This window comes from Chelonoidis abingdonii, chromosome 3 (assembly GCF_003597395.2).
Source record: "Chelonoidis abingdonii isolate Lonesome George chromosome 3, CheloAbing_2.0, whole genome shotgun sequence".
Lineage (NCBI taxonomy): Eukaryota > Metazoa > Chordata > Testudines > Testudinidae > Chelonoidis > Chelonoidis abingdonii.
Window position 1 is genome coordinate 1,621,405 of NC_133771.1, and position 25,570 is coordinate 1,646,974.

Genomic DNA, 25,570 nt, shown 5'->3' on the forward strand with positions numbered 1-25,570 from the left:
CACCCACCTCAGACAGCCCAGAGCCCCTCCCATAGAGACCCTTCCCCACTCCCACCCTCTCCCCTCAGATAGCCCAGAGCCCCTTCCCCTCAGAGCTCCCCTCCCCTCGCTCTCGCCCAGTCCCCCTGCCCTCAGAGCCCCCTCACTGCAACTCACCCCCACACTCAGTCCCCACACCTAGCTCCCCTCACTTCCACCCAGCCAGCCACCCACTGACCCCGCTACCCCACACACCCAGCAGCCCCCCCACCTTCATCTTGGTCCTCCCCCCAGTACCCCTTCCCCCTCAAGTTTCAGCCCTGACCCCCTTCAGTGGTCCCCTGTGTCCCATCCCCCACCTGCTCCCCCTTACTGACTGCCCAGTTCTAATCCTTCTCCCTGGACAGCCCTCATCTCCTCCCCTTGCACCCCCTGTGGCCCTTCCCACCTCACCTCTCCCCCTGCCCATGGGGGCGCTGCTGGCTCAGGTGGGGCTGTGCCCCTGCTGGGGGAAGTGAGGGCCTGAATGCCTACGCTCACCAACTAGCCTGTGGTATTTGGCACAAGAGCAAGGAGCCAGTCAGAGTCCGGTCTGGCCAGTCTTTCTGAATCTCCCTCACAGCTTCCATTCAATACCTGCTTTGTTTTTCATTCCCTCTTCAGCATGGCCATGCAGCACTGCTGTACACAGTCATACAGCTGCCACGTTCCACCCCAGAGGTGGCTGCATTTCTGTTCTGGCAGGAGCTGCCTGGTACACACAGACTGAACCCTCCAGGATGGAACAAGATTATCTATCATTCTCGCTGACTGCCCCCCTGGTTTGCAGCATCTTCCCACTAGTCAGACATTTCAAGAGCGGAAGGGACTGTTAACTGTGAGCTGAGGGGTGAAAACATTATCTAAAGATGGGAGCATCTTTTCATGTGCTCTGTATTTATACCTGCTACTGTATTTTCCATTCCATGCAGCTGATGAAGTGGGTTCTAACCCCCAAAAGCTTATGTCTAAATAAATTGGTTAGTCTCTGCGGTGCCACAAGGACTCCTCGTTGTGTCGGTTCAGAGAGTCCAAAGCCAGAAGGAACCATTGTGATCGTAGTCTGCCCTCCTGCCTAGCACCAGCCAGAGGGCTGCCCCACAATAATTCCTAGAGCAGATCTGTCAGAAAAACAGCCAAACCTGAGTGAAACGTTGTCAGCAATGGAGAATCTACAGTAACTCCTCACTCAGAGGGGTGGCTGTGTTAGTCTGGATCTGTAAAAGCAGCAAAGAGTCCTGTGGCACCTGATAGACTAACAGACGTATTGGAGCATGAGCTTTCGTGGGTGAATACCCACTTCAGATCCGACGAAGTGGGCATTCACCCACGAAAGTTCATGCTCCAATACATCTGTTAGTCCATCAGGTACCACAGGACTCTTTGCTCCTCACTTAATGTCCTCCCAGTTAACATTGTTATGTTGCTGATCAATTAAGGAACATGCTTGTTTAAAATTGCGCAGTGCTCCCTTATAACATTGTTTGGCAGCCACCTGCTTTGTCCACTGCTTACAGAAGGAGCAGCCCGTTGGAGCCAGCTGCTGGAGGCTTGGAACCAGGGGTGGACCAGCAGCCCCCCATCAGCTCCCCTAAGTTCCCTGTGCAGGCAGTTCAGCTGTCCCTCCTCCAAGTGCCATGTGCTGCTTCTGCCCTCTGCCTTGGAGCTGCTCCCAGGAGCCTCCTGCTTGCTGTGCGGGAGTGGGGGGGTGCTAATGTCAGGGTGTCCCCCTCCCCCCATTCCTTTACCCATCGGGCCATCTACATAGAGCAGTGCAGGGACACGGCAGGGCTCAGGACCAAGGGAGCTTGCTGGCAGCAGCTGCTGTCTCAATTTGCTGATTTACTTAAAAAAGCAATGTACTTAGAGTGATGTCATAGTACTTAAAGGAGCAATGCATGTCACACACACACACACACACACACACGCACACCTCTGTCTCTCTCTGCCATGCTGTCTCCCCTCCCTCCATTCGTGCTGCCGTGTACAGTCTGAGGCTACATTAACAACAATGTGTTAACCCTTGAGGGCTCAGCTAAATCCAAGTTCATCACTGAGCAGTAAGACATTCCCTGGGAAATATCCCACCTCTTCCACCCTTTGACTTCACCACTTCAACCAAGCTTCAGAATCATCATTGCTGTGTACAGTATTCAATTGTTTAAAACTTATACATAAAATACAATCTTTTGCTGGCAAAAAACAATTTCCCTAGAACCTAACCTCCCCATTTAAATTAATTCTCATGGGGAAATTGGATTTGCTGAACATCATTTCGCTTAAAGTAGCATTTTTCAGGACCAGAACTACAACGTTAAGCGAGGAGTTGCTGCATCATAACCCTTAGTAAATTGGCCCAGTGGTTAATTATCTTTCCTGCTAAACAAACATTTTACCCTATTTCTGGTCTAAATTTGTCTAGTTTCATCTTCCAGTCCTTGGATCACGTTAGACCTTTCTCGCCTCAATTGAAAAGCCCATTATCAAATATTTCTTCCCCATCTAGATATTCCTGATCAACCTTCTCTTTGTTCAGCTACATAGATAGAGCTCCTCCTTAAATCTATCATTACAAGGCAGGTTTTCTAACCCTTCAATCATTCTCTTGGCTCTTCTCTGAATTCTCTCCAATTTATCAACATCTGTCTTGAATTGTGGGCACTAAACCTTGACACAGGATTCCAGCAGTGGTTGCACCAGTACTAAACCCAGAGGTAAAATAACTCCTTTACTTCTGCTCAGGATTGCCCTGTTCTATGCATCCCAGAATTGCATTAGCTCGTTTGGCCACAGTGTTGCCCTGGGAGCTCATGTTCAGCTGATTATCCACCACAAACCTCAAATCTTTTTCAGTCTCAGGCTGCCCAGAACATAGTCCCCTGTCCTCAGGAGCGGCAGGTTTGCATAATTTTTGGTGGTGCCCAGAATGAGTCCAAGTCCCGCCTCCCTCCTCACCTGCCTAAGGCTCTGGGAGGGAGTTTGGGTGCAGGAAGGGGTTTGGGGTGCAGGCTCTGGGAGGACGTTTGGGTACTGGGTGTGGGCTCTGGGCTGGGACAGGGGTTGGGGTGCAGGAGGTGGTACAGGAGGTGGGTTGGGTACTGAGTGTGGGCTCTGGGTGGGAGTTTGGACGCTGGGTGAGGGCTTTGGACTGGGACAGAGGGTTGGGGTGTGGAAGTGGGTGCGGGGCATGGGGTTGGGCCAGGGGTGAGGAGTTTGGGGTGCAGCAGGCAGGCTGCCCTGGGGTTGGGGCAGGCGGCCAGAGAGGAGGACTCCCCCCAGCCCTCTCTCCACCAGCAGCAGCGAGCTCTGGGGGGAATGGAAGGGGGGATCCTACCCAGCACAACACACTCTCGAGTCAACTCGGAGTTACCTGCCGGGGGCGGGGAGAGGGCTCCCATGCACCTCCTCCCGCTGCAGGTCAGACGCAGTAGCTGCCTCTGCCTGCCCCTGGCGTCAATCCCTTGTAGACGGGCAGTGGCTTGTGAGAGAGCGCAGTGCGGAGCTGCAGGGAGCCACCGCCCGCTGCCCAGGGCAGGCAGGGGCGCTCGGGGGAGGGGGCGCACTGGGGGTGCCAAGTGGGGCTGGGGAAGAGACCCAGCCCCAAACATTGGTGGAGCCAAGCCCCTGGGCCCTGACTTTGCTGGAGCCTGGGCACCACGGGCCCATACGACTCGCTGCCCCTGCTTGTCCTGTAATTACGGCCTACACTTTTTGGTCCTAGATGTGTGCATTTACATTTAGCCAAGTTAAAACAATCCAGCTCGCTCTGTATCAGTGATTGCTCCTCTTCATCATTTGCCACTCCCCCAATTTGTGGGTCATCCGCAAACTTTGTCAGTTGTAATTTTATGTTTTCTACCAGGTAATTGAAAAATTGTTAACTAGCCTAGGGCCTAGAACTGATCCCTGCAGCTCCCCACTAGAAACCCATCCACTCAATGATCATTCCCATTTACAGCTACGTTTTAAGACCTAGCATTTAGCCAGCCTTTAATCCACTTGCTGTGTGCCATGTTCATTTTATATCATTCTAGTTATTTAATCAAAATGTCATGTGGTAACTAAGCTAAATGCCTCAGCGAAGTCTATTGCATTAACACTGTGACATTCATCAGATGAACTTGTAATCTCATAAAAAAATTAATTGTTAGTTTGATAGGATCTATTTTCCATACACCAGATTCACAGGCAATAATTATATTACCATCAGATCATTCTTTATTAATCAAGTTCTGTATCAACTGCTACATTATCTTGCCTGGGATCAGTGTCAGAATGACAGGCCTATAATTAGCCAGGTCATCCCATGGGCTCTTTTTAAATATTGGCACAACATTAGCTTTTTTCCAGCCTTCCGAAACTTCCCCAGTATTCCAAGACTGACTGAAAAAAAATCGACATTGATGGTCCTCCGAGCTCCTCAGACAACTCTTTCATAACTCTTGGGTGCAAGTTACTGTTCAGGTTCCAGCATTGGGTCCCATTTTGTCTTTGTCTGCAAGGGTCAGAGCCCACTGCTATGACAAGACTTCTCCCTGGGGAACAAAAATACCATGATCAAGTCACAAGTGAAAAGGTGAGGAGTATGTAAGTTACCAGACTGCATGAGTCTGTCCTGCACTAAACAGGGGCTGCTACAGAGATGGGTGATATCTAGGGTCAACATTTAAGAGCATAAAAATGCCCATTCTGGGGCAGAGCAAAGGTCCATCTAGCCCAGTGTCCTGTCTTCTGACAGTGGCCAATGCCAGGTGCAGCAGAGGGAATGAACAGAACAGGCAATCATCAAGTGATCCATTTGATAAGATGCTACTTTAATTCTGTATTCCTTGAAGATAAATACCACATACCTCCTCCCCAAATCCCCTCTTGCAGGGCAGAGGGTCCAGAGTCTCCCCAGAAAAAGAAACAGTCGTCACTTCTGCAAGAACGCTGCAGGACCTGGTTATCCTGCTGCTGCAGCTCTGTTTGCTCTTACTGCCTTTGCTATAAGGCCATATCCCAGGATACATGACATGCCCGAGACCCCAGGCAGAGCCAAATCTCTGTGATGTTTCAAAAGCCTGGAGCATCCCATGTGTAAACAGAGAGCCTCACAATGCCAGGGAGGTGGAATGGACCAGCTCTGTCCGGACAGTTTAGCAAATGAAGCAAGTGACTGTCCCATGTCTGGTTTGGTAGGAGCTAGCCGGGGTGGGCGAAGGAAAACACAGCTATCCAGCGAGGTCTCAGCGCTCTACCCAACCTCCTTGTCTTGTGCACTGGAGCAGGCTGCTCCCCACCAGAAACAAGACAAACTAACCTTGTGCTGACTGACCATCTGGGGCAAGACTAGTGCAATATTGCTTCATGCTGGGCACTGCAGAGGCCACACAATTGCTTACGCCCAGGCTGCCCCAGTGACTTTTCCAGCCTTAGTATTTATCCCCCTGCCCCATCCAAAGTGGAGCAGAAACCTTGGCCCAGAAAAACTGTGTCATCCCACAGGTCTCTGGGTTAGCGAGCTCAGCTCTGAGGTGTAGAAACTGGACTTCAGGTCATTCCCAGAGTCGTTTCCTGTTGAATACTTTGGGGTCTGTGGGCAAGCAGGTGCCCAGGGATCCGAGTGATGCTCCTGTGGCAGTACAATAACGCTGCTTGGGTGATCAGCTACGATCCCTGTAAGCTGCGGGGCTGCACAGCAAGCTATCAAGGGCCGCACAGGTGGGGAGAGGCGCCCTTCCCCCAGCCCGGCCTTGCCAGAGTTGCTGCGGCCATGGAGAAGCGCCTCTCACTCAGTCCGCAGGAGCTGCCACAGCTAGGGAGAGATACGTTTTCCTCCACCCGATCCCAAGTTGCTGCGGTGAGAGAGGGTTGGGGGAGTCCACTCTCCTTGGGGCAGCCTGCACCCCAAATCCGTCATCCCCGGCCCCACCTCAGAGCCCGCACTCCCATCTGGATCCCTCACTCATCCGCCCCAATCCTCTGCCCCAGCTCTGAGCCCTTTCCCGCACCCCAAACTCCTCTTCTCTGGCCCCACCCCACAGCCTGCACCCCAGCCAAAGCCCAGCACCCCAATCCTCTGCCCCAGCCCTGAGCCTACTCCTCCCTGGCCCCACCCCAGATCTTGCACCCCCACCCAGAGCCTGCATCCCAAGCCTCGCTGCAGCCCTGAGCCCCCTCCTACACACTGAACCCCTCAGCCCCACCCCAGCCACACATCACCTTCATATTGGTGCACATAACAAAATTCATTCTGCACATGGACATAAAAACATTAGAGGGAACAATGGTCACCAGCCCGCAGAGACAGCAGCCCCTTCTGAGGCGTCTTTCTGGCATCCACCCACTCTCTGCAGCCTCCAAGGGAGCTAGAGTCAAGAAATTGCTTGTCAGCCTAGTTCTCCTTCCCAGCAAGGGCTCCAGCATTTCACAGCTGTGCACTGCGAAGTCCAGTTCATTATGAACATTATCGTCCTTTCCGAAAATCACAGGAACTGTACACGGACTGGACCTATTAGGGTAGGTTCATTGATACCAATCACCCATGGCAGGATTCTTTAGGACAGTCAGGGATTTCTCCAGTCTAGTGCAGACATCTCAAACAGTGAGGACCCTTCTCATTTCCCCATATCTCACCGTCAGGCAGGTTTCCTGAGAGCAAGCCTAGAGCCACCCCCCTTTGCTGCCATGACCTCCAAAGGCAATAAGAAGAAACAAGAGAAAGAGGAAGGAAAGCATAGTCCTCTACTTAGTGGAGAAGGAGAGTGAATAATGGATGACAGCAGGAGACTGAGGTCATGAATGCCTGTTTGTCTTCAGTAAAAAGGTTAATTGTGACTAGATATGTGATACGAACAACAAGGGGAAAGGAACACAACCCAAAATAGGGAAAGAACGGTTAAAGAATAATTAGATAAATTAGATATATTCAAGTCAGCAGAGCCTGATGAAATTAATTCTAGGGTACTTAAGGAAAAACGGTTACTCACCTTCTCGTAACTGTTGTTCTTCCATGTGTTGTTCACGTCCATTCCAATCAGGTGTGTGCGCGTGCACGTGCACAGTGGCTGGAAGATTTTTCCCCAAGCAGCATCCGTTGGATTAGCCCGGGCACCCCCTGGGTTCGCACCTTCTTGCCGCTGAATATAGAGCTCTGTCGACCTGGCACCTCCTCAGTTCCTTCTTGCCGACTACTCCGACAGAGGGGAAGGAGGTGGGTATTGGAATGGACATGAACAACATCTCTCAAAGAACAACAGTTACAGGAAGCAAGTAACTATTTTTCTTCGAGTGCTTGTTCAGGTCCATTTCAATCAGGTGACTCACAAACCCAAGTTTAGGTGGAGTCAAAGTTGTTCACTGATTGAGCACTACTTGGCCAAAGGCTGCTTCGTCTCTGGGCTGCTGGGTAATCGCACAGTGCGTGGCCAAAGTATGTATAGAGGACCATGTCACTGCTCTGCAGATTTCCTGAGTGGGGACCTGAGCTAATTCTCTGTGGATTTTGAGCAGGACCTTGTGTCACGGAGTCCCAGGCGATGCTCTGGAACTGCTCCTCACCAAACCAGTCAGGACTTTGGGAAGCCTCCTCTTCCTTGGAGCAGACTTGTTCAGGACAAGAAGCTCACACGTCTTCACCTCCTGGGTCTCTCCTTGGAGGATTCAGCATCCTCTGCCCCTCCGTGTGCTTCCTCCAGCAACCCTGCCCTGGGGGGGGTCCTGGGGAAACCACAGGGTCCTGCACCCCCACTTCGCAGTCAGATGTGACTCTCAGCCAGCCAGTAGAACAGAGGTTTATTTGATGACAGGAACACGGTCAAAAACAGAGCTTGTAGGAACAGAGAACCGAACCCCTCAGCCGGGTCCATTTTGGGGCCCAGAGAGGCAGACTCACACATCTGCCCTCACTCCTCATCCCCAGCCAGCCCCAAATTGAAAAACCCCTCCAGTCCCTCCTTTGTCTCTTTCCCGGGCCAGGAGGTCACATGATCTCTGTCTCCAACACCTTCAATTGGCACCTTTGCAGAAGAGGGGCCCAGGCCATCAGTTGGTAGGAGACAGAGTGCCAGGCATTTACATACACAGGCCCTTTGCTCTGCAGCAACCATACACCCTTATCCCACCACCTAGATACTTAAGAACTGCATAGGGGAAACTGAGGCACCAACACAGTATTCAGAGAAAACATTAGGAACATTCCCAGTTTGTCACACCTTGTGAACAAGCGGTAAGGGCAGAAAGGCATATAGGAGAGAACATCCCCAATGGAGGAGGAACGCCTCCGTGCTGAAGCCTGGACTGTGATTCTGGAATGAGCAGAACTGCTGGCAGTTCCTGTTGAGTCACGTGGCGAATAGGTCTATATGGAGGAAAACTCACATTTGGAAGACTGAAATTGCAGGCCCAAAGACTTGAGGGTGGCTCAAGAGTCTTTCATAGATTCATAGACTCTAGGTCTGGAAGGGACCTCGAGAGGTCATTGAGTCCAGTCCCCTGCCCTCATGGCAGGACCAAATACTGTCTAGACCATCCCTGATAGACATTTATCTAACCTACTCTTAAATATCTCCAGAGATGGAGATTCCACAACCTCCCTAGGCAATTTATTCCAGTGTTTAACTACCCTGACAGTAAGGAACTTTTTCCTAATGTCCAACCTAAATCTCCCTTGCTGCAGTTTAAGCCCATTGCTTCTTGTTCTATCATTAGAGGCTAAGGTGAACAAGTTTTCTCCCTCCTCCTGATGACACCCTTTTAGATACCTGAAAACTGCTATCATGTCCCCTCTCAGTCTTCTCTTTTCCAAACTAAATAAACCCAATTCTTTCAGCCTTCCTTCATAGGTCATGTTCTCAAGACCTTTAATCATTCTTGTTGCTCTTCTCTGGACCCTCTCCAATTTCTCCACATCTTTCTTGAAATGCGGTGCCCAGAACTGGACACAATACTCCAGTTGAGGCCTAACCAGCGCAGAGTAGAGCGGAAGAATGACTTCTCGTGTCTTGTTTACAACACACCTGTTAATGCATCCCAGAATCACGTTTGCTTTTTTTGCAACAGTATCACACTGTTGACTCATATTTAGCTTGTGGTCCACTATGACCCCTAGATCTCTTTCTGCCATACTCCTTCCTAGACAGTCTCTTCCCATTCTGTATGTGTGAAACTGATTGTTCCTTCCTAAGTGGAGCACTTTGCATTTGTCTTTATTGAACTTCATCCGGTTTACCTCAGACCATTTCTCCAATTTGTCCAGATCATTTTGAATTTTGACCCTGTCCTCCAAAGCAGTTGCAATCCCTCCCAGTTTGGTATCGTCCGCAAACTTAATAAGCGTACTTTCTATGCTGACATCTAAGTCGTTGATGAAGATATTGAACAGAGCTGGTCCCAAAACAGACCCCTGTGGAACCCAACTTGTTATATCTTTCCAGGCTGTGCAACCTCTTGTCTTTTTTTTTTTTTTTCTCTGAAAAGACAGAATCACACCCTCAAATGGGAGGTCCTGGATAGTCTGCTGGACCTCATAAGGGAGCCCCGAGGCTTGGAGCCAGGAGCCCCTCCTCATGGCCACCCCAGTAGCCATGACTCTAGTGGCAGCATCAGCACCGTCCAACGCAGCACAGGAGACTAGCTTCCCTTCCTCCATCACAGCTGAAAACTTGACTTGGGAGTCTGAAGGGAGGAGCTCTGTGAATTTGGCCATCGCCACATAGGTGTTAGTCATACCTGCTGACGATGGCCTGCTGGTTTGAAATATGGTGTTGCAGGTCCCCTGTAGAATAGGCCCTTCTCCCAACAAGGTTGAGTTGCTTAGCCTCCCTGTTTTTTGGGGAGGGCCCCTGGAAACCCTGCTGCTCACACTGATTAGCAACATCTATGACAAGAGAGTCAGGAGGGCACGAAATAATGCCTCTCGTTGCGCTTGGCAGTGGGTGGCAAGGAAGCTGGGGTTTGCCACAGGGTCTTGGCGGTGGCCACAGTAGTCTTAATCAGTGGTAGGGCAATACGAGAAGGTCTTGAGGGGGCGAGAACGTCCACCATGGGATCAGCCTCCTCGACTAAATGCCCAGACGCTGAGCAGCCCTGCACAGCAACTGCTGTAGCACCCTGTTGTCCTGTGCCTCCCAATGCCTTATCCGGAGAGGATGAGGAGGAAGCCCCTATAAGAAGTGAATGCTCCCTGCCATCCACTCCAATGGGTCCCGCAACTCTTGGGGCTCATCGGTGCCGATGGAGCGCTCGCTGGCGCTGGAGCTGTTGATGTTGAACCCGTTGTTGGTATAGCCATTGGCAACACTGGTGGAGCTGCTAATGGAGCCGGTGCCAGACTCCCTGCCTGCACAGATGAAGGTGGTGGGGCCGTTGCCGGTATCGGCGCAGGAGTTGTTGGTGCCTGCACCATAGTTGGTGTCGAGATCGGTGCTGGCACTGAAGTCGAACCAGTCACCGGTGCTGAGGTTGGTTCCGAGGCTGGCGCCAGCACCACAGCCAAAGGTGTTGGTGTGTGGGCAGGCGCCAAGGCTACTGCCTGGTTGATGATGGAACGACCATGGCTGAGGCCACAGAAGATACAGCGGAGCGATGCCCTTGAATCCCTGTCTGACTTTGGTGAAAGGCCCAGGGGGTCCAGAATGGCCACTGCGGTGGATTCTGCCACTGCGGCGGCCACTTCTGGGGCTCTGTCCTGTCTCTCCCTGACCTCGATCGTTGACTCTTACTTCTCCTGGAGTGATAGGAGTTGAACTCCGACTCTGAGGTCTCTGAGACTGAAGACCATGGAGAAGCCGAGCTTCAGTGCCTCGAGGGTCGAGGGCTTGGTGAGTGAGTAGGTTCTCTGTCTGAGTGAGCCAGTGCCAAAGGACATGGAGAGGGGGAGTACATGGACTGCACCTAGGGGTGGGACAGGACTGCCAGGGCCGAAGATTCCTCCCTCCTAGGGGGCGAGAACAGCGTCGTAAGGTGTAGCAGGTCCCGCACAGCTTCAAAAACTTCCGGCGCTGAAGGAAGCTGTAGCTGCTGGCCTGTAGGGACCTCCCGGGACGAGTCTTCTCAACACCAAGCTTGACAATGGTGCCGGGGTGCTCCAGGTCAAGGACGACGCGTTAGGAGCCAAGTTCCCTGAGCCCGGGTCCAGATGGAGATGTGCAGCTGCCTCCATGAGGATCATTTTAAGCCACTGCTCCCTTTCTATAGGCAGATCTTACAGCGATTATTTTGACGACCTTCCTCCAGGCACTGTAAACATGAGGAGTGTGGATCACTCTTTGGCATGCGCTTCGCGCAGACTACACAGTTTTAAACCCCAGAGACCGCAGCATATCATGGCTCCGGGGAATTGAAATGGAGGGGGAACCCCCTCAACAACTCTAATCACTAGTAGCTAGGCTAAACTGTATACAAAGAACTATTGAATGCGCTTGCTAAGCAAGGGCTATGGGAAGTTCCAGCCAATCGTCCCTGGTGGTAAGACGGGGAGTGGTGGGTCGGCAGGGCTCTATATCGAATGCCACGAAGGCGCATCTCCAGGGATCTCCCAGACCGACCCGACGGATGCTACTAGGGGAAAAATCTTCTGGCCACGGTGCACATGCACACACCTGATTGGAATGGACGTGAACAAGCACTCGAAGAACTAGCTGAAACAATCTTGGAAGCATTACAATTATCTTCAAGAACTAAAGGAGGACAGGTGAGGTCCAAGAAGAGAGAGAAGCAAACATAGTACTTATCTTAAAAAGGGGAGAAAGGAGGACCTGGGGCATTATAGGCCAGTCAGCCTAACTTAAATATCTGGAAAGATACTTGAACAAATTATTAATCCATTCGTTTGTAAGCACCTAGAGGATTAGAGGGTTATAAGGAACAGCCAGCATAGATTTGTCAAGGCACCAAATCCTGCCAAACCAACCTCATTTCCTTCTTTGTCAGAGTTATTGGCCTACTGGATGTGGGAAGCAGTAGACATGATGTATCTTGATTTCAGTGAGGCTTTTAACACAGGCCCACATGACATTCTCACAAGCAAACTAGAGAAATGCAGTCTAGATGGAATTACTAGAAAGTGGGTGCACAACTGGTTGAAAGACCATATTCAAAGCATAGTTATCAATGGTTTGCTGTCATACTGGGAGGTGTATCTAGTTGGATCCCACAGGGGTCAGTCTTGGGTCCGGTACTAGTCAATATTTCAGTTAACGAACTGGATAATGGAACGGAGAATATGCTCATAAAATATGCAGGTGACACCAAGCTGGGAGGCGTTGCAAGGACTTTGGAGAGCCAGATTAGAATTCACAATGACAAATTAGAGAATCAGCCTGAAACTAACGAGATAAAGTTAGTAAGAAAAACGCAAAGTATTTCACTTAGGAAGGGAAAATCAGATGCACAACTTACAAAATGAGGAGTAACTGGCTACGTGTCAGTACTGCTGAGAAGGAGCTGGGGGTTATACTGGATCACAAATTGGCTAGGAGTCAATAAAGTGGGTGAGGTGAGATCTTTTATTACACCAATTTTTGCTGGTGAAAGAGACACACTTTCGAGTTTACACAGAGCTCTTCTTCAGGCCTGGCAACAACGTGAGGCAGTTGTGAAAACACTGATTTCTTGGGGTGTGTTAACAGCAACGTCATAACCCAGGAGAGGTCATTGTCTTGCTCCAGGCAGCACTGGCGAGGCCTCAGCTGGAGCACTGTGCCCCGTTCTGGGTGCCGCTCTTCAGGAAAGATGTGGACAAATTAAAGACAGTTCAGAGAAGAGCAACAAACCAGGAAGACGCTCACCTTCCTCTGTTCTCAGCATACTGCATAAAGCCAGGCCAGTCCCTGTGTGCAGCCTGCCCGGGTGGGGTTACCCCCGAGGCTGTTTTCTCAGCACTGCAGACAGCAACAGTTCCGCCTTGTGGCCACCGCGAATAAACACGGGTTCCATAGGATAATCAGCACTGAAAGATCTCTCCTGAACCCCCTCTTCTGGCCTCTGGGTACGGCGAACCAGGGCAACTGCTCCAGGCCCTGTGCTTCGGGGGGCCCTGTGCTTCAGCATGTGAGTCACGGGGGGAGCACTAGGTCGGCCTGGGAGGGGGGTTGCGGTGCCGGGGGGCCAGGCCAGCCTGGGGCTGGGGTTCAGTGTTCAGGGGGGCCAGGCCGGGCCACGGGTTTAGCAGCGGCCTGGTGCCGGCAGCGGGGGTCGGGCCCACACTCATCGCTGGGAAATGGCTGTTGTATTTCTTTTTCTTACTCGTCCGCCACTGCACCGGCCGCCAGCGTCCTAGTGCCGCCAGAATACACCAGTGCCTGACTCATAGGCACCAACTCTGTGGGTGCTCCGGGGCTGGAGCACCCATGAGGAAAAATTGGTGGGTGCAGAGCACCCACTGGCAGCTCCCTGCCCTACCCCACCTCCCCAGCTCACCTCTGCCTCTGCTCCACCTCCTCCCCCTCCCCTGAGAGCACCGCCGCGTCCTGCTTCTCCTCCTCCCTCTCAGCGCTTGCACCGCAAAACTGCTGTTTCACGCGCAAACCTGGGAGGGAAGGGGGAGGAGGAGGAGGAGGAGGAACGCAGGGCACTTGGGGAAGAGGCAGGGCCGAGGCAGGGATTTGGGGAAGGGTCCAATAGGGGCAGGGAGGGGTGGAGTTGGGGCGGGGCAGGGCGCAAACACACACCAGTGCCAACAAAAGTTGGCACCTGTGGCCAGACTGACCCTATCCATTGCCCTTCTGCCCCAGACCCCTCCATTTCTGGGACCCCCCAACACAGGGGGTCTTTCGCCCCTTGCACATGTGCTATCCTGTGACTCTCCATCATCCCTCACCCCTCACACTGGTGTCCCCTCCCCACACCAGATTTCACCTGTATAAAAAAATGTTAAGGGGGGGTGTGACAGTGCTGCCCGTGGAAGCCAGCTGAGGTCACTCAATCAGGGTGAACTGCAAACAAAACGGGGCAGACAAACCCCAAATGCTGGTGGTTATTCCAATACTTAGATTTACCAACCAGCATAAACAGCTTCTATAGTACCTCACTGGTTACTTAGAAGTTTAAACCACGCAGTTCCCTTAAAGTGCCCAGCCTCAGGCCTCCGTCCAGACACACCTGTCAAACATATGATGATGATTCCTGAAAATCTTACTTCATCATATCAAAGAAAAGGGTCTTGCAATCCCAAAGGATCAGCCACATACCCAGGTCCAATTATAACTTAGATCTTACCCACAATACATGCTACAGCCAATTCTTAGTAACTAAGTTAAAATTTATTAGAAAAGAAAAGAGAGAGAGTGTTGGTTAAAAGATCAATATACAGACAGACTTGAATTCAATTCTTGAGGTTCAGACACAGCAGAGATGAGCTTGTAGTTGCCAAAAGTCCTTTTAGAAATAGTCCATAGGTTATAGTTCAATGTTCATATTCAGGGTGACTCCAGTGAATGACTGAGGATCTCAATCCTTATGGTTTAAGGTTTCCCCCTCTCGAAACCCAAAGCAGATCTGAGATGAAGCAGGATCGTGTCCCAGGGTTTTTATACATTTCCAGCAGCCTTTTGGCCTGAGAAAACAATAGGCTTAACTCCTTCTCCCAACCATCCTGGCAATTAGCACAGGGTAATTTATCCATTAAACAGTTCAGATACAGGTAACCACAACCTTCAAAGAGACACATAGACAATAATACTATTTCACACAAGTATCATCTTAAATGATAATATTCCTTTTATGATCTTTGAATTAAAACTATAGCAATAGACAAGACTTGTTTGCTGGCATCCCAAGACCTGAGCAAACACCTCCCCTTCTACCTCTAACAATGCCGGCTGCATTTCAAAGCTCTATTCATTTACAGATCTTCCTAACCAGTCCTTAAGGTTCACCCCTGGGTCAGGTCAGTTACTTAACTCTTTCTGGCCCTGTCATCTTTCAGTGAGATATTATATTACACTCATAACGTCACAGGGGGCCCATACAGGCTGATTTGTCCCAGCCCCCACACCCCCCTAGGGACAGCCCTGCTGTCCCCCTAGCCCCTCCAAGTTCATCATCAGAAACAAACTCCCCACAGACCCAGACCCACCTACTCAAAGCGGTGGCAGACCCTGCCAGAACAGATGGGGAGGGCTAGCTCAGTAGTTTGAGCATTGGGCTGCTAAACCCAGGGTGGTGAATTCAATCCCTGAGGGGGCCACTTAGGGACCTGGGGCAAAATCAGTACTTGGTCCTGCTAGTGAGGGCAGGGGCTAGACTCAATGACCTTTCAGGGTCCCTTCCAGCTCTATGAGATAGGTGTATCTCCATATATATAAAATAAAACCTGCAGACCTCTCTCCACTACCACCATGATCAATACCCCCCTCCACTCCCTTTTCAATACACAAGCCTGTCCAAACACGTGGCATACCTCATCCTGTGTACTGTGCACCCCAATACCAGCTACCTATGTGGGTGAAACCAGACAATCACTCTGCTCTTGAATGACCTGCACAGAAAAATGGTAAGGGACAAAAACACCCTATCCCTTATGGGTGCACACCTTTCACAGAGCGATCGCCCCATATCTGATCTCTCAGGTCTCATCCTCAACGGAGACCTATGCAAGCTTTCACGACACGAGCCTGGGAGCTTAAATTCATTACTCTGCTAGACACTAAAAATCATGGACTGAACAGAGACCCTGGATTTATGGCTAATTACAATAATCTATAACCCATTGACACACAACCCCTAGCTGCTTTCTGCTCCTTGAGTGGTGGGGTGTTAATGATCCCCTTCACCAGGAATGGTCCCTTGAAACTTGTTAACTACTTATGCTGAAGAAGCTGTTCCACCTTGTATTTAGCTGAGAGCCATGCTGAGTTTCTTTCCCAGACCTTAGGAAGAGCTCTACGTAAGCTAGTCTCTCTCTCCACCAGATGTGGGGCCAATAACAGATTTTCCTTCCTGTAGAGGGGCTGACTGGTGCTCGACCCTCTCTGGGGCAGCGCGGAGCCACACCGGCTGACTGCACACCGCTGAGGTTTGGGGAATTAGTCCGTCCGCGGGAGTCTTCCCGGGCAGCCCCTGCAGAGGCAGAAATAAGTACAGTTGTGACGTTATTGGTATAAACTGGGACCATATAGAACATGGGTTGCAACCAAGGTCCTGTAATGGCACCAAATCCTATGTAAAGGGGGTCATATAAGGTGTCTAAGACCAGGTTGCGGGTTACTGGTTAGGATTATGCTGTCTGTATGTCTGTATCATTTTTGTAGTTGAAGTTATGAATATTGGCTGTATGTATTTCAAACTTGTGCTGGGTTACTGGGAAAGATCTCAGACAAGTTGGTGTCAGCTCTGCTTAGCCTGCTGGATGGCCCATTAAGGACCATCAGCTACACAACTGACCCATTGACAGAAGGCAAATACGCCCTGTGACTCAGCAGAGTATGCAGAAACTGGTCCATGTGACTCCAGACTCTATTTTGCTGTAACTTTCCACAGTAAGAACAAAGAAGTGTCCTTACACCTGGAAAAGCCTATATAAGGCGGAGGTCTCATCTCCATTTTGTCTTCAATCCTGCTTCTTACCTCTGGAGGGACTTTGCTACAAACTGAAGCTCTGCACAAAGGACTGAATGACCATCCCAGCTGGGGATGTTCTCCAGAGACTTGATTTGAACCTGCAGTTTTTACTCCATCACTGCTACAAGCCTGAACTAAGAACTTTGCTATCACTGTATGGAATTGATTCCATTTAACCAATTCTAGCTCTCATCTCTACCTTTTTCCTTTTATGAATAAACCTTTAGATGTTAGATTCTAAAGGATTGGCAGCAGCGTGATTTGTGGGTAAGATCTAATTTGTAATGTGTAACCCATTAGATGAGCGATGTACCCTCACTGCTCGCCCTACTATATTTTACCCCCCCATGTACACCCCGCATTAAAAAAATAAAGTAAACACCGCATTACATACAGACTGTATGTACTATAGGCCCTAACCCATAACCAAATACCAGCGTCCCCCCATACTCTGTATGTTGCCCCGATGACTAAGTGACTGACACGCCAAACTCTGTGTATCATCCTTATTTAAATATTCTCTAATAAACATATTGACCTGGGTCTGGGCTTGGTCCTTTGGGATCGATAGAACCTGTTTCTTTTACTGTGGTGTTGGTTTTCATAACCATTTTCCCAGGACGTGTGGGACTGGTGGGATACTGGGAGACTGGAGTGTCTAAGGAAATTGCCCCAGCCAGGTGGAAAGTGAGTGAGGGTGGGGGACAGCGAGTGACTGGCGGGGATGGAATGAGTGGAGTGGGCCTCGGAGAAGGGGTGGGGCAGGGGCAGGGTTTGTGTGATTAGACAGTGTCAGCGCTTAGGGGAGAGGGGTGAGTCCGTGCTGGTTTTTAGACTTTGTCAGGACTCCCAGGCTGCCCTGCAGGGCCAAAGGGCTTTTTCCCTTGTGGTTGGCCAGTGGGGTGAAACAGAAGTCACTTTTGTCTGGCTGGTTTGGTTTGCCTTAGAGGTGGAAAAACCCCAGCCTAGGGCTGTGACTGCCCTGTTTGAGCAATTGGTCCTGACTGGCTCTCTCAGTTGGGTCCCGCCAGAACCACATCGTCACAAAGGGCAATGGATGCATGGCCAGCTTAGGTCTGATTGTTCTCTCTAGGGGAGGCAGGAAAAGCCCTTTGGCCCTGCAGGGCAGCCTGGGAGTCCTGACAAAGTCTAAAACCAGCACGGACTCACCCCTCTCCCTAAGGCTTGCCGACTGTCTAAATTCACACAAACCGGGTGCAGGATGTGGGCTCTGGGAGGGAGTTTGGGCGCTGGAGGGGGCTCAGGCTGGGGGAGCGGGTGCAGGATGTGGGCTCTGGGAGGGAGTTTGGGCGCTGGAGGGGGCTCAGGCTGGGGGAGCGGGTGCAGGATGTGGGCTCTGGGAGGGAGTTTGGGCGCTGGAGGGGGCTCAGGCTGGGGGAGCGGGTGCAGGATGTGGGCTCTGGGAGGGAGTTTGGGCGCTGGAGGGGGCTCAGGCTGGGGGAGCGGGTGCAGGATGTGGGCTCTGGGAGGGAGTTTGGGCGCTGGAGGGGGCTCAGGCTGGGGGAGCGGGTGCAGGATGTGGGCTCTGGGAGGGAGTTTGGGCGCTGGAGGGGACTCAGGCTGGGGGAGGGTGTTGGGGTGTGGGAGGGGGTGTAGGATGTGGGCTCCAGGAGGGAGCTCAGGACTGGGATAGGGGCTGGAGAGCAAGAAGGGGTTCAGACTCTGGGCGGGCGTTTGGGCACAGGAAGGGGCTCCAGGTTGTGGCAGGGGGTTGGGGTACAGGAGGGGGTGAGGGGTGCAGGCTCTGGCCAGGAGGCGCTTACCTCTGGCGGCTCCTGGTCGGCTGCACAGTGGAGCTAAGGCAAGCTCCCTGCCTGCCCTGGCCCACGCCACCTCTAAGCAGCCAGCACGTCCCTGTGGCCCCTGGGGGATGGGTGGGCAGGGATCTCCGATTGTTGCCCGCACCCACGAGCCTTGACTCCGCAATTCCCATTGGCTGGGAACTGCGGCCAAGGGGAGTGGAGCCTGTCTTATCCTCGCTGCACTGGTGCCCGGAGCTGCCCGAGGTGAGCAAGGCCAGGGGGCTCCATGCGCTGCTCCTGGAAGTGGCCAGTATGTCCCAGCAGCAGGGCAGGGGGCTCCATGTGCTGCCCCTGCCGGCATACACTCCCCCCGCAGCTCCCATTGGCCACAGGCCTCAGCCAATGGGAGCTGCAAAGTAGGCACTTGGGGCAGCGCACAGAGCCCCCCATTCCTCGCCCCACATGCTGACTGCTGCCGGGAGTGGCACGGGGCTGGGGCCCCACTCTGCCATTGGAGTCTTAGCACCTAAAATCTCCCGCTTTGGCCTCAGTAGCCACCAGGAGAGAAAACCCGAGTCCGGGAGATTCCGGCAAACCCCGAAGAGTTGGCAACCCCTATCCTCCCCATCCTTGGGGCTGCTCCAGGGCTTCTGGGGAGGAAAGTCTGTCTGGGCTTGACTGCTGGATCTAGGAACCGGCTATTCTACTGGGCTCCGTCTCATGCCTTCGGCCTGGGCACTGAACTGCTTACCCTGCACGATGGCCCACAGGGCGAGAATGGACCCTAGCCCAATGCTTTCGTCAGTACCTGTCCTGCACCACCAAAAACCCGCCCTTTCCTAGCCAGGCGAGGGGGCCCTGCCCCCTCCATTTGAAGCAGTCAGACAGCAGAATGCCCATTTCATATCCCCCATCCCTAGGACTCAGGCTGGGACAGCACCTGGTTGGTCTGGAGCCCTGCTCTGGGCTCTCCTTAGCTGCCTCCTTCCCTGCGCACGACACTGGCCGGGAAGACGGTCTTGCTCTTCGTGGAAGGCTCCCAGATGCCATGGTGATGGGCACCCTTGTAAAGCCTCACTCAATTCCTGGGGGTGTTACACGTGCCGTGCCCTGGCCTGTACATGCAGCGCACGTCGCCTTGGGGCCTGACCTCTTCCCCCTGCGGGGCCCAGCTCCACCCCTCTCCCAGCCCGGGTCTGTGCTGCAGGATTTCCCTGCCATGGCAGCTGAGCCCGACAACGGGGCCTTGCACACTCGTGGGTTTGTTAGTAGGGACTGTCTGTGTGGGGGATGGGAGAGCCAGGGAGGACTTTAGGTGAGGAACAGGACATAGGCCTGTAACCTGAGCCAGGTAGGGGGGGAGGGGGTCAGCACCTTTTGCCGGGAAGCTGGACAAAGGAAGGGGCCTGCTGGAGGGAGTTAGTTTTAGTTTGGGGCTGTGTGGGCGGAATTCAGGGTATCCTAGCTGGGATCCAAACACTCTGAACCCCCAGAAGGACTCGATTGAGGGGTCCTGACTGTGCCTCCAAGCTCTGCTGTAACCTGCATTCCTGTTGTCCACTAAACCTTCTGTTTTACTGGCTGGCTGAGAGTCACTGAGAGTCCCAGGAAGAGGGGTGCAGGGCCGGACTCCCCCACACTCCATGACAGTTTCTATGGCTGTGTCTGTGACCATGGAAACAGCTGGGCACGGGAGGGGATTAGTTGTTGTCAGACTGTCAATGGGTGGTTGTAAGACTGTGCTGCTGGACTGGTGAAGCTGGTGGGACTTGCGGTGTCCCCCCAGGGGCTGGGGTGAGACTGAGAGAGAGGCCGTTCACGGTGTGGATGGCTCAAGACTCAGGCGCTGCCTTATGCCTGAGCTGCCCTGGTACCATGCCCGTGCAGGGCACCATAGGGGCTGCACTGGCATGGGAGAGCCCAGCACAGAGGGGCTGGGGCAGGAAGGGTTGGTTGCCCTCCCACAGCGGAGGGAGATGACAGGCAATGGTAACCCTGGACTGCTTCAGCCCGTGGGGGACAGGTGTTCAGGAATGTGAGGCCTTTGTGACCAAGCCTAGGGGTGACAAACATAGGCGGGGAGATAGTCCCCTCTCCCCTGGCCTGTTCTCTGCCTAGCCAGCAGCCCAGAGGCCAGGCTCAGAAGCCAGGCACCTGGGCGGCTTCTCACTGAAAGGTCCAGCAGCATGGAAGGCGCCTGACTCAAGCCAGGAACCCGGGCAGAGACTTTACCCAATAGACACTAGAGCTAGCCTGCCCCTCCCCACCAGTTTTGCCAGGGTCTGCTGCAGTATAACCCTGGGGCAGAATTTGCTCCCCTTCCACTTGGAGGCTTAACCCAGGGGAAGGAGACAGCATAGCCTTAGCCAGCCCCTCCCCAGCGAGCAGCTCAAATGGGAACCTGTGACCCCCCAAGAGCACCCCACAGCCAGAAGGCAAGGGGCTCCCAGCGTCTAGCAGTGAGCCTCAGCTGGCCCGACCCTCTCAGTGCACTCAATGCACTCTTGGCATCGCCGGTATCTAAAAGGCGTTGTGAAGGTCACATACACATTACCCATATGTGTTGGCGTTGGATGTAGGTACGGGTGCTGCTGGTCAGCAGTGTTACGGTGGGCTGTAGGTACGGGTGCTGCTGGTCAGGAGAGTTACCGTGGGCTGTAGGTACGGGTGACGCTGGTCAGTAGGGTTACCGTGGGCTGTAGGTAGGGGTGATGCTGGCCAGGAGAGTTAGCGTGGGCTGTAGGTACGGGTGCTGCTGGTCAGTAGTGTTACCGTGGGCTGTAGGTAGGGGTGACGCTGTTCAGTAGTGTTACCGTGGGCTGTAGGTAGGGTTGACGCTGGCCAGGAGAGTTAGTGTGGGCTGTAGGTACGGGTGATGCTGGTCAGTAGTGTTACCGTGGGCTGTAGGTACGCGTGCTGCTGGTCAGTAGGGTTACCGTGGGCTGTAGGTAGGGGTGACGCTGGTCAGGAGAGTTAGCGTGGGCTGTAGGTACGGGTGATGCTGGTCAGTAGTGTTACCGTGGGCTGTAGGTAGGGGTGACGCTGGTCAGGAGAGTTAGCGTGGGCTGTAGGTACGGGTGATGCTGGTCAGTAGGGTTACCGTTGGGCTGTAGGTAGGGTATGACGCGGTCAGGGAGAGTTAGCGTGGCTGTAGTCATGGTAACGCTGGTCAGCTAGGGTTACCGTGGGCTGTAGGTAGGGGGTGACGCTGGCCAGGAGGTTTAGCGTGGGCTGTAGGTACGGGTGACGCTGGTCAGATAAGGTTACCGTGGGCTGTAGTAGGGTGACGCTGGTAGGAGAGTTACCGTGGGCTGTAGGTACGGGTGACGCTGGTTCAGTAGTGTTTACCGTAGGCTGTAGGTAGGGGTTGACGCTGGCCAGGAGAGTTTACCGTGGGCTGTTAGTCGGTGACGCTGGTCATAGGTTAGGGGTAGAGGGACGGTAGGAGAGTTAGGGGACTGTAGTTTCACGGAGGTGACGGCTGTGTAGTACTTGTAGTGTGTGACGTAGGCTGTTAGGGTAGGGGTGACGCTGGTCAGGGAGTTACGTGGGGTGTAGGTATGGGTGCTGTGGTCAGTAAGTGTTACCGTGGGTGTTAGGTAGGGGTGACGCGCTGGCCAGTGAGACGTTAGCGTTGGGCTGTAGGTACAGATCGAACAGCAAGTGATAAACCCTATGCTGGGTCCCGAAAGAGCTAGAGAAGCCAGCCCTCGCTAGTGCCCACGGCCAGCAAAAGCTGCGGAGAAACTGAGGTGAGCACCACTTTGAACAACGCTTCTCATCTGTAAAATTTTCGGTTCAAGCCTCAACGCATATTTGGTACTGTTGTTTTGTAAACCAGGGGCAGGAAAACCCCTTGCTTTGGGAGCCCTGACCAATTGCTTGCTGTTTATTTACCCAGCCAGCCTTTACGGAGCCGCCATGTCAGGAAGGCTTTTGACGGAGAGGGCGTGTACGCAGAACGGAAATGCTTCTGTGTGAAGCCAAGGTACGCCCTGCGGCCAGGCTTGAGGCTGGCCAGGAGCAGGAGCAGCGCAGGGACAGCTGTGCCTGTTGCCCAACCCCAAGGTAAAAAGTAAGATATGAAACTCTTGATTTTAAACCAAATCACAATGGCTCTGTGTCAGTTGATTCCCTGGTCCTTTGTCCCAGCTGTCTCCTTGCAGCCACATGGGCTAGAATGCGCTTTCCTTTGCTGCCAAGCAGCGAGTCTGCTATCCTGGACTCCAGGAGGCTGGGCTGTCAGAGAACCCGAAAGAGGCAGCCATCCTGAACGGGAGCTAGGGGGCATCTGGCCAATGCAGGTTGTTAAGGCGCACACAGCCCCATTCTAAAACAGAACTACGCCCCGTGCTGGGGCACTGGTGCAGCAGGACAAGAAGTGACAGCCCCAGCAGTCTGTTCTCCCTCTGCCAGCAGTCGACCGGAGGCGTGGGATGCCAAGGCAGCAGGCACTGCCACATGGCACCTCTGGCACCACGCTAGGAGAATGCAAAAGGAAACTGGCCGCTCCATAAGTAGCAGGAGGATCAACTGACGCAGCGCACAACGATGAGCACTTACCTCTGCTGACGGATGCATCCTATGTGCTGCTCCGTAGGCAAGGCTGCACTGTGCAGCCGGGTACAGGAGCCCACCCAGAGGGAGGGATCTGGGTGTGCGTAGCGATTACACCCCTAAGGACAGCAAAGCGACGAAGCACACTGCGTAGACAGGCTGGCAGACAGAGTGGGGGAACAAGGTGTTGCGGACCCAAGGGGGACGAGCGTTGATGCCACTGGCCATAAGGGTGACCGGGGATCCGGGGGCAGGGATTAACTTTGTGGAACTCACTGCATGTGGCATGGAGGTCTCTCTGAAGCCAGGGTCCGTGCGGCTCAGGCGTGCACAGGGCGGTGTGGGGGACAGGAGAGTACAAACAGCTTTTGCATGCTGCCCCACCAGACGGGACCCGTTGGCGGCTCGATGTGTACGGTAGAAGTCGGAGCTGGCAATGAGGCCCATTAATAGAGTGAAATGGTGGAGCAGAGCTGGCGGAGGCCTCAGAGGAGGAAGTAACAGGAACAGGGAATGGGGGGCCTAGCTTGGGTGAACAGCAAACAGTGTGTTTGTTCTGGTTATTTGGGGTGCAGGAGGGAACGCAGGCACCTTCCAGTCCATAAAGCACAAGCTGCCAGCGGGCTCTCTCCTGTGATTAGGGAACCTCACCCAAAGTGGTTCAATTAGAGGGACAGCTGTGGGTTACACACTGGCCTCTAGGTATGCCGCCCAGGGGGTACTCCGCCTGTGGGGTTCACACAGCCTGCAGGGAGCGGGAATGTCCGCCTGTTGGGTATGTAGCCGTGGGGGACGCAAGCTCTCAGGAGAGCGGGGATGTCCGGACCTGTGGGGTACGATACCCAGTAGGGTAAAACGGCGTGGGGGCGCCGCCTGCAGGAGAGTGGGATTGTCCGCGTGGGGTTATGGTAGCCAGTGGGGTACACAGGCCCGTGGGGGACCCGGTCCGTGGGTACACCAGCCTCGGATAGCTGGGGTCCGGCTGTGGGGTATGCCGGTCTGTGAGGTCGGTTACTCGTGGGGTATGCTGGTCCATGGGGTACACACAGCCGCAGTGAGTACGGCGGTTATGTCCACCCCGTGGGACTGCCGGCCTGCATAGGAGAGCGGGATGTCCGCCCGTGTGTAAGGACGTCGGTGGTGGTTGGCGGTACACCAGCCTGCAGGAAGAGCGGGGATGTCCGGCCCGTGGGGTATGCCGGTCCGTGGGGTACGGTACCCGTGGGGTACGCCGGTCCATGGGGTACACCGCCTGCAGGAGAGCGGGGATGTCCGGCCCGTGGGGGATGCCGGCCTGCAGGAGAGCGGGGATGTCCGGCCCGTGGGGTATGCCGGTCCATGGGGTACGGTACCCGTGGGGTACGCCGGTCCATGGGGTACACCGCCTGCAGGAGAGCGGGGATGTCCGGCCCATGGGGGATGCCGGCCTGCAGGAGAGCGGGGATGTCCGGCCCGTGGGGGATGCCGGCCTGCAGGAGAGTGGGGATGTCCGGCCCGTGGGGTATGCCGGTCCATGGGGTACGGTACCCGTGGGGTACGCCGGTCCATGGGGTACACCAGCCTGCAGGAGAGCGGGGATGTCCAGCCCGTGGACGCTTTATCGTTTATTGCCATGGACCCGTTTGGCCCCATCTCACCCATTGGTTTTACTGGCCTCGCTGTTCTTGCGGCTCTAATGGAATTGGTGCTGTGTGGCCCCGGGCATGGTGGGCTGAGGTAAAACTGGGCAACATGGCTGCCCTCTTCCCCGGGGCCCACGGGGGCTGGGTTCTGGTGGGCACCCAGGGCTGACTATCACAGGGGACACTTGAGGGGGCCATGGAGGCTGGCATAGGCCAGAGGGCAGTGCTGGAGGGGCACCAGGCTGCAGGCAGAGTAAAGGGGGCACTCGGGATTCTCCTCTCCCCGGAGGGTTAGGCTGCCAGCCCGCGGTGGGTGGAAGGCGCCAGGTAAGGAGGGCAGGGGGGAATTACTGCACTGGCTGGAGTTACGTGTTTAGCACCGTTCTCAGGCCGTGGGTGCCAGAGGAACCGTAGCACAGGGCCGGCCTGCACCAACGTCAGGGGGGTCCGGTGCGGGAGCAACGGCAGAACACGTCTGCTGAGGGAGCTGTATCCACACCAGGGGTCTGGGCGGGTTAGCTCAGGGGATTCTCACACTGTGGCTGAGTCTGACCAGGCCGCAGTCAGTTCTTGGCTGAGCGGCGATGTTGTAGGGGGAGCTCCTGGGGGAAGCTGAGCGATGGGGAGTGCAGCGTGGGTCTCTGGGGCTTTCCTTTAGGGGCCCCGCAGGGCTGGCTCTGGCCTGAGCCAGGTTGCTGAGGAGGTGCGCCAATGGGAACCACGTGCTTCTGCCCTGGAATCCTGGGTTTTGGCCATGATGCCATGTTCTGTGCAGTGACGGCGGGGCTATGCCCCCACCTCAGGGCATTAGGTGCCCACACCTCAGCAGCTCCAAAGGACCCAGCCCTCCTGAGATGCCCACCTGCTTTGGAGCTGGCCTGGGCCCCGGCTTGCTGCTCCAGAGGAAGCTCGTGCTCCATGCCCCGCCCTGGGGGAGCCCAGGCAGCCGAGCCAGAGACGCCCCCGGACACGCGTTTACCACACCAGTTTATTTGAAATCCAACGTAACACAGATGCAGGATTGCACAGCAGGCGACTGGGCAGACAGGCAATACGAACAGGAAGACG